Here is a 10,000-nt window from a genome sequence, read left to right on the forward strand (position 1 = left end):
ATGCTGACATGTACAGAAGTGACTTACCCAATCCTGACACGCTCTCAGCTGAGCTTCATTGCTGGAGAATCAAATGGAAACACAGAGGGAAAGACATAGAGCTTCCATCTACTATTTATGAAGCCCTCCACTTGCCTGACATCAAGTTTTTTCCTAATGTGTATGCCTTGCTGAAAGTCCTGTGTATTCTTCCTGTGATGAAAGTTGAGAATGAACGCTATGAAAATGGACGAAAGCGTCTCAAAGCATATTTGAGAAATACTCTGACAGACCAAAGGTCCAGTAACTTGGCTTTGCTTAACATAAATTTTGATATAAAACATGATCTGGATTTAATGGTGGATACATATATCAAACTATATACAACTAAATCAGAGCTTCCTACAGTTAATTCAGAAACTGTTGAAAACACCTAAGAGACTTTTAAAATAGACTTTCTCATGTATTTGCTATTTGTAAGAAAAGCCGTAAGGAGTGTGTAGGCTGCCTAATCACTAAACATGGTAGACATTATGCCTGTCATTTAATATATTAGCCATTTGATAATCCATATTTAAGTGGCTGCTCTCATGCTTCTGAGATCTGTTTTCCAGAAGACAGCATTGGGAGTGCCATGCTTCACTTGGCATGACCTCTGCTGGTGGCACTCTGAAATTGTTTTAAGTTATTTTAGACAGCACACTTAACTGTCACTGTGGATCCCTTGTCAGATATTGAATTGTCAGTTTTTGAAAAAATGAATTTTGAGGTGGTGTGGGAGAAGTGCATTTTATAAAATGTTATGGTGAACCCCATCACTGACCTGTGATTAGTAGTTATAAGTGTGTTATTAAAAATCTGTAATGGACAGCTAAGGGAATTACTAGAGAAAAGTTTGTGACCTCACCAGATTTCAGTGTAGATTTTGTTTTTATGAAATGAACCTAAAAGAAGAGGTTACAGTTTGAATGGAAAAGCTTGCCACTGTACTCCACATCTGGTTGTTGCTGTTTACATTCCTTTGTGGAGCCTACATCTTCTTAAGCTTCTTAGCAGGTAAATGTCAAACACTTCTGCTTCATGGTCCATATGGAATCAGAGGCCATCATACAGGCAACTGAATTGTCTGTTTTCTTCCGTCTTTTTCCACGACTCTATCTACTGCCTCATCTTGATTTATAAACAAAATCTGGAAAACCTACAAAATGAAAGTTTTGTGGTTTATCTAGAAATAATACAGAAAATATTGCTGTTATTTTTGGTGAAGAAAATTTTGTATAGTTTATTTCAATCTAAATAAAATGTGAATTTTGTTAAAACAAACAAACAAACAAAAAAAAACAAAAAAGAAAACTATTGCCTTTAATGATATCCCACTCTTGGAAGAGGTTCACATTTGTGTTTTGCAGCAAGTACATAGTTTTATTGGGTTTATATGAATAATCTTTACTGTTATTATGATTCCCTTTAATCTATGTGTGACATTGTCCAAAATTACTGCTTTTGCTTTTGTGGTCAAAGGAAAGAAAATAAATCTTCTATTCAGGATCTTTATATATCACTTTATATGTCTCTGTATGTCATTATGTATATGACACAAATTGAACAAAACACTCCAAATTTGTCAGTTGGATTTAAATGTGTCTTTTGATGGCTGGCCAGATAGCTCAGAGGACTAAAGCACCTGGTTTGATCCCCAGTGTGCTGTGCCGGTCCACCCCTGGGCACATGCTGAGACACCAATTGAGAATGGGAGCGGTGGCGCATGCCTGTAATCCTAGCAGTTGGGAGGCTGAAAACAGGAAAATCACCACGAGTCCAAACTGCATAGGGAGACCCTATTGACCCTGCACTAAATACATAAAAAAGTAGTTTTCCTGATAAAGACATCAGGCTAATCTTCCTTTTTCATATTTTAATACATTTATACCAATAAAAGCTTATCAAAGAAAGCATTCTGTATAGTGTAAATCGATCCATATGTCTGCATCAATCCCATCTTCTCCATCAAGTTTATCTGTAGTTCCTTGCCTTGGTAGATACTGGATAGGCTTCCTGGAGAGGTATTTTAGCGACAAAAGCTAAAGAAACATATAAAGATACAGTAAGAGCAAGCCTGCCAACCAATTCTGAAGGAAGGTAGATAGTATGTTTCCTTCCTATGGCTTTTTAGTCATCATTCATTACCTGAAATTTATGAATGAGCTAATCTATAATGAAATTTCATTTCCTTGCTATCATCTATTTTGATGTCCCCAAACTGTAGTAAATTACAAACTAGAGAAACTGTTTTATTATATAACTATTATCTGTTCATAATTGGTGCCTTATTTTTATTATTACTTTTCTTTTTTCTCTAACTGTATAGAAATACGTACTGTTCTGTTATATTACAATTGCTGTTTCTTTCGTCAATATTTTCCAGTTTCATTGCACTATGTTCAGATAATATTCATGAGATAATTTCAATTCCTTTGCATCTACTTAAGCATGTTCTATGTACTAGCACATGATCTATTTTGCAGAACATCCCTTGTGCAGCTGAGAAAAATGTGCATTCTGATGCTATTGGGTGGAACAGTCTATAAAGGTCTACTAAGTCCATTTCTTCAGTTTAGTTCTATTATTTCTTCATTAATTTTTTGCATGGTTTTGATCTATCTCTTTGTGTCAATGGGATGTTAGAGTCCCCCAATGCAATTATGGTATTGCTCATTAGATTTTTGATGTTTGTTCAATTTTGTCTTAGATAGTTGGGTTCTCCTACATTGGGTGCATATGTATTTATAATTGTTATCACTTCCTCTTGCAGTTTTCTACTAACAAATATGTACTGACCTTTTAATCACATTTGGTTTGAAGTTGACATTGTCAGAAACTAGAATAGCTATCCCTGCATTTTTCAGTGTTCCTGTCATATGGAGTATTGTTTTCCTTCCTTTGACATTCAGTCTATTAAATTTTTTTTGAGTTAAGTGTGTTTTTCATATGCAGGATTTTGTTTCTTGATCCACTCTGCCAGTCTACTTTTTTTTTTAAAAAAATTATTAGCATAAAAATTTCTTTTAATTCAAAATAATGTGTTTATACTTAGAATAAAGTTATAATTATCTAAAGCAAATATCACCATTGGATCTGGAACAGTCTTCTAATGTCATTCTTTTGAAGTAAAAAAATATGTAGTGAGAATGTACAAGGAGGCAAAAAATATAGAAACACTTTTTTGAGTACTGGAAATTATAACAAGAGGGATTCATTAAGGTAGTGTAACAGACTCCAAATTATAAACCATGCAGGAACAAGTTCTCTTACTTTATCAATTTCCTGAAAAATAAGCCAGTAACCTCAGAAATGCAAGAATACCACCATTTGATTAAAGCACCCCAAGGGTTATAGGTAATAATTCATTAGACTTCTTTTCTTGAATTCTCCTTTCACTGGCTTCTTTCCTTTAGGATGGATTTCATCTTGTTAACAAAATATTTGGTTTTATTTGTGAAGTGGAATGAATAACATCCTGATTGAAGTATGGAATAATTTATTTGAAGATTCTCAGGGATCACACTTTTTAAAAAGGTCAGTTTAGTTAGCAAAACCCCTCAATGACCTGCAGAAAAAAATTTTTTTTCAGATGTGTGCCTAACAGACAAAAAAGAATAAACAGTTAAAAATGGGTGGGAAATCCTAGGGATTACTGTAACACAGACAATCAAATGCAGAGAGATGACCTTGATTAAACCGATTTACTTGTGAAGTCGGCTAGAAGGAAGCTCCAGGGGAGAGTTTGTTCCAACAGTGTTGTGCCTTGGGCACACTCAGAAGTTCTCCTCTCACAGAAACTGGAACACAGCTGAGAAGTCTTTCTTAGAGTAGCCCTTTGCACACGTCACCCTGAAGATCTGATGGGCCAGACTGCCCAGAAGGATTGGGCTCTTCATGCTGGTGACAGAGTCCTGTGCCAATCCCAGGTCCTTTGCTATGAGTGTTGTTCCAAATCCACCCTGATAGTTATTAGCTGAGGGCACACCATCCATCACCCCTGGTACAGGATTATAAATGTGACTTGCCCAACATATCCTGAACTCATATTTAGGATGCTAGCCATTAGTTTTGAGTCAAGCCCTAACCTGATTCCAAGATTCATAGCTTCAGCAGTTCCAATCATACTAATAGCTAACAACATGTTGTTGCAGATCTTAGCAGCCTGCCCAGTCCCAACAGCTCCACAATATACTATGTTAGAGCCCGTACACCTCAGCAACTCTTTGGCAGCAGCAAATTCAGCTTTGACTCCTCCTAGCACAAATGTAAGGTTCCCAGATTGAGCAGCTCCTACACCACCAGAGACAGGGGCATCCAAGAAAACTACTCCCATTTTTGTAACTTCTTTGGTCAGTTCTTTCAAAACTGCAAGATCAATGGTACTGAAATCTATTAATAATGAGCCTTTCTTCACTTTTTTTAGAATTCCATTTGTTCCAGAGTAAGCTTCTACTGCATTGATACTGGTGGGCAGCGTTGTAATAATTCTTTCAGCCTTTCAGATACATCTGCTGGGAAAGACACTACCTGCTGCTAAGTTGGCAGCTACTGGCTGGTCACTCCAGTAGCAGAGGCTGGAGGCAGTTCCCTGGAACCACAAGGAGGCTGCCATGCTGCCCTGGATCACCTCCCAGCAGTGACCTCCACTGCTGCCTCCTAATGGATCTACTGATGGAGAGTGTGTGCAGCTGGTTGGGCAGGCAGGGCCACCCAGTCTACTTCTTTTGATGGGTGAATTGAGACCATTTACATTTATATTGATAACTGATATATATTGGCTTATTTTTGTCATATTGTTTTCCTTCTGTGGGATCCCTACTTCTCCCCATTGTTTAATTGATTGCTGTACTTGGTTATTTTCTTCCGCTGTTGTTGAAATTGTGGTTGCCATTGTCACTCTCTAAAATGTCTGTCAGTACTCTGTATGGTTGGTTTGGTTGTCATGTTTCTTTAGGTGTTCTGGGTCATGAAAGTATCTAATCTCTCCATTAAATTTGATGGGTAGTTTTGCAGAATACATCAATCCAGGTTGAAAATTCTTTTCTTTCAGGACTTCAAATATCTCACTCCAAGCCCTTCTTGATTTGATGTTCTGTGTTGAGAAATCTGTCATAATTCTGATGGATTTTTCCATTATAGGTGATCTGTTTCTTTTCTATAACAGTTTTTAATATTATGTTCTTTTATTCAATTTCTGGGATCTTGATTTATTTTGAATGTGACTAACTGGAGTTCTATATGCTTCAGTTACTGTGTATCAGATTTTTTTCTCCATTCTTGGGAAATATTCTGCTACTACTTCTGTGAACATTCTTTCTATGTCTTGTATATTATCTCCAGATCTTTTATTTATACCTATCAGTCTTATATTATTTTTTCTTTGCATCATCTTGCAGTTGTTGTACTGAAATATTTCTTTTGCTGCAATGCTATCTTCAAGGTCTGAAATTCTGTCTTCTGTTTCATTCAAACAGTTTTGGCAGCTTTCGGTTGAATTTTTTTTCTTTTCTCTTTCTTTCTTTCTTTCTTTCTTTCTTTCTTTCTTTCTTTCTTTCTTTCTTTCTTCTTCTTTTTTTTTTTTTTTTTTGCAGAACCAAGGATTGAAATTAGGCCCTAGCACTTGCCAGGCAAGCATTTATTCTACTGAGCTATCTCCCCAGCCCCTCTATTGAATTCTTAACATATTGAATATCAGTTTGAATCTGTTTCATGTATTCTGGTTCTTTCCTGTGTTTCCATCATTTCCCTACTCCCTTCTATTTTTCTATCTGTGTCTTCTTTAGATATATCAAGCAATTCTGTGTCTTTTTTTTTTTTTTTTTTGCAGAACCAGGGATTGAACTCAGGCTCTTACACTTGCCAGTAAAGTGCTCAGTTCTTTCATGATTATTGTCATTTCCTTTTTTACCTGAGAGGTTATTTCTGATCTGATTTCCTTCATAGACTGATGGAGTTGATTCCTTTACTTTAGTTGCTATTCTTTCAGATATTTCAAGTGTCTGACTTCCATATGCTTCTATGACCTTGTCTCTTGGACTTGGTTTGTGTGCCCTCGAGGCCTGGGATTGTCTTTTATTCCTTCTTTTTGTCATTTTTTGCAGTGATGGTAGGTGGGTGGCACTCCAAAGTGTGGGAGGGAAGAGGAGGCTCACCAGAGCTCCTGCTGTGTGGTTTTTACCTCATAAGGAGAGGCGGTCAAGCCACAGTTCAAGAAAGATCTGATGATGATGTGTATAGGCCAAAGATGTGCAAGACTCTCTTGATGCTGGGTTAGCACAGGGTAGTGCTTCATAAGGCTCCTGCAGGTTGCTGTGCAAGTCAGGACTCCCTGGTAGTTTTCAGTACAAGGAACAGAATCCACCTCCATAAATTCCAGAGGGAAGGCTGAGGGCAGGGCTATGACTACTGAGTCTCCTTGACAGTCTTCAGGGTGAGGAATGGTGGCCAGTATTAGCAACTCCAGCAGGAAGGATGGAGGTTAAGGGGTATCCTACCAGGTCTCTTGGGCAGTCTTCAGGGCAGGCAGGGGCAGCAGGACTCAGCAAACTCTTGTGGGAAGGCTTTGGATCAGGGTTAGGGGTTAGGGCTGCTGAATCTCCCTGACAGTGTTCAGGGAAAGTGGGGTAGAAGGCTGTCCTTTTTTTTTTGATGAGGTTTATTAGGGGTTTATCAATTTCATTTAATCTTTCAAAGAACCAACTCTTTGATTCATTAATTCTTTGTATTGCTTTCTGTGCCTCAGTTGCATTATTTTTTGCTCTGATCTTTATAATTTCCTCCCTTTTCTGGGCTTTGAGCTTCACTTGCTCTTTTTTTTTTTTTTTTCTAAAAGCCTGAAGTGCAGTATTAGGGTATTTATTTGCTCCTGTTCTGTTTTCCTAATGTGTGAGTTCACTGCTATAAATTACCCTCTGAGAATAGTTTTCATTACATCGCATAAATTCTGGTAAATTTGGTTTGAATTTTCATTGGATTGCAGATATTGTTTAATTTTTTCTTTAATTTTACCTTAGACCCAATGGTTATTCAAGTGGGTTTTAATTAATTTCCATGTGTTTATGGGGGTATTGTGGCTTCTTTTTGTCATTAATTTCCATTATTGGACCATGGTCAGATAATACGCATCGGATAATTTCAATTCTCTTGCATTTACTTAAGCTTGTTCTATGGACTAGTAAGAGCTCTATTTTAGAGAATGTCCCATATGCTGCTGAAAAAAAAATGTCCATTTAGATGTTGGGTGGAACATTCTGTAAAGGTCTGCTAAGCTCATTAGTTCAGATGTTTGCTTTAGCCCTCCTAACTCTTTGCTACTTTTTGTCATATTGATCTATCTCCTTGAGACAATAGGGGGTTAAGGTTCCCCATGAGGACTGTGTTATTCATTAATTTTTCATTTCTGTTAAAATTTGCCTTATATAGGAATAGTTAGGTGCTCCTACATTGGGTACATATATATTTATGATTGCTATCTTTTCCTCTTTTACTTTTCCCCTAAGTAAGTAATGACATTCTTTATCTAGTTTGATTATTTTTGGTCTGAATTTGACATTGTCAGAAATCAGAATTGCTACACCTGCTTTTTTTCTGAGCTCCTGGTGCATAGAACATTATGTTCCATCTTCTGACTTTCAGCCTATGAATTTTCTTTTGATTTAAATGTGTTTCTTGTATGCAACATGATGTTGGATTTTATTTCTTGGTCCACTGTGCCAGTCTTCTTTTTTAAGTTGGTGAATTGATACCATTTACATGGGTGTTTGTAGCTGACATATATTGGCTTATCATTTTTTCTATAATTTTATTGAGAAAAAAATAGCAAGGAGAGAGTTTCAAACCAAATTGGCAGGATAGTTTCAATAATTAACACATTGCATACATTCTTCCTAGTGGTTAATTGCTGTACAAGATGCGGACATGATATCCTATTTACAAACACTATTAGAACAAATCCCTCTATTCATTAAGAGAATGTAACTATCTATCTATCCTAACCATTTTGAATACACAGATACAAAATGGACATTCATCTGTATACCCTTTTTTTGTTTAGTTCCATTATTTGAATATGATAGGTGTGTTAACTCTGCAAAATATTCTACAAGAGTCCAGTAGTCCATAAAATAGTACGGGGTCTTCTGCTTCACTGGCAATGTCAGAAATTTTTGACCTGAGTCCCTTACAGCTCACCATAACAGCATGGCTTTAATTCTTATACTTCATTTTTATACTTTTCTGCTGGATGGTTAAGACTAAGGTAAAGCAGGACCTATGCAAAAAGAGTTGTAGCTTTTGGGTCTGATAAGGTCAGTGAAATCCCCTCAGGATTTATCCTGAGATCCTGTAGCTCAGATTGTAGAACCTTTGTCAGTGTCAGCCATGTGGATGAGTCACGGCCATTGCTTGGGCAATGTGCTCTCTGTGAAAGCTTGAGAGAATATTTTCTCTCCATGTGACTCTCCTTAGACACACTTTACATAAATGATCACTTTCCTCTTTGGCCCCCATAATCTCCTTGATCAGAAAATTTGGGACAATGCCGAGTTACATGATGCTACAGTACAAGTTCTCATATATCCTGAGTCTTAATTGATCTTGGAAGGCTAGGGCCAAAATGTTGGTGTTCCGTGCAGCCCTCCTTTTTCTCTAATTTTGGTCTGCAAACTTAGTTTGTTAACCCTCCAGAAGACAAGCTTAATGTTATTACCATACAACCTAGCCTGTTAAGCTTAACCTCACTATCTGTCTGAACATCAAACATCTTAGGCATAATATGGAACAGGTATTTTTCATCAAGTATTGATATGTTGAACTTTAAGTCCCTACAGAATATGATAAACAACATTTAAAAATTAGAATATATTTTAAAAATAGGCATAAAGAATTATATACTTCTTATGTTTACACATAAGTACAAAAATCTCACCGTATACAACCTTGAAGCAGGACAATCCTGCAACATTCCTTTTCCTGTCTCTTACCTTCATTCACCACCCCCCTCTTTTTGAACGATCATCTACACAAGAGACAGCACAGCAGCAACTGGCATGTCATGACAAGCAGCCTGTATTCAGAAGATCAGAATGATAGGCACTCCAAGCATGAACCAACTATGACAGATTACCATCTTCATTGCAGTTGCTTAGTTCACAGGTATCAGTATATATAGTTAATCAGGGTGAGAATCTTTCCAATTAACTGCTAGATTCAAATATCTTCTGAAGATTCTCAGGATCATTGCCTTGCCCATCTTCTACATATAAATGTATGGCTTGTCACTGTCATGTTTCCTAGCTCTTCTCCTTTCCTTCTCTTAATTAGTTAGTCCTCGAGTTCCTGCTTTCCTTTTACTTGTACTATACTTTTCTATTTGTATTTCTTCTTTGGAGTTCTTATACTAGGAAAACCATATGATGTTTACACATATGGGTCTGGTTTATTTCACTTATGAGTATATGTTCAAGTGGCATCCATTTCAATATAAAGGCTTCGAGTTTATCATTCTTTATAGCTGAGCTATACTCCATTGTGTAAAAATACCACATCTTTCTCAACCATTCCTCAGGTGATGGACAATTTCTTGTTTCCAAGATTTGGATATCACAAATTGTGCTGCTATAAACATAGGCACTCATACATCCATATGATATAATATTTTCAGATCCTATAGGAAAATTCCCAATAGAGGACTAGCTGGTTTAAATGGGATTTCCAGTCCAACTTTTATAAGGAGTCTCCACATTAATTTCCAAAATGGTTGCACTAGTCTACATTCCCACCAGCAGTGGAGAACGGTTCCTTTTTCCCCACAGCCTCTCCAACATTTGTTGTAGGTTGATTTTTTTATGATGGCCATTCTTTCTGGGGTGATATGATATCTCAATGTTGTTTTAACTTGGATTTCATGGATGGCTAGTGATGTGGAGCATTTTTTCATATATTTATTCACTTCTTTAATTTCATCCTCTGAGAAGTGTGT

General features: G+C 36.8%; 1 long non-coding RNA gene and 1 pseudogene across 1 annotated transcript in view; both read right to left on the reverse strand.

Annotated features, from left to right (window-relative positions):
- LOC111815183 overlaps positions 1-3,476 on the reverse strand; it is a 7,548-nt gene extending 4,072 nt beyond the window's left edge. Inside the window, exon 1 of the long non-coding RNA XR_002819941.1 lies at positions 3,393-3,476. This is a non-coding gene — a long non-coding RNA (uncharacterized LOC111815183). The remainder of the gene's footprint in view (positions 1-3,392) is intronic.
- Positions 3,477-3,809: 333 nt separating this feature from the next.
- The window catches only part of LOC101572075, a 16,115-nt pseudogene continuing 9,924 nt past the window's right edge, over positions 3,810-10,000 (reverse strand).

The sequence above is a fragment of the Octodon degus genome, unplaced genomic scaffold (genome assembly GCF_000260255.1).
Source record: "Octodon degus isolate 3935 unplaced genomic scaffold, OctDeg1.0 scaffold00012, whole genome shotgun sequence".
Taxonomy (NCBI): domain Eukaryota; kingdom Metazoa; phylum Chordata; class Mammalia; order Rodentia; family Octodontidae; genus Octodon; species Octodon degus.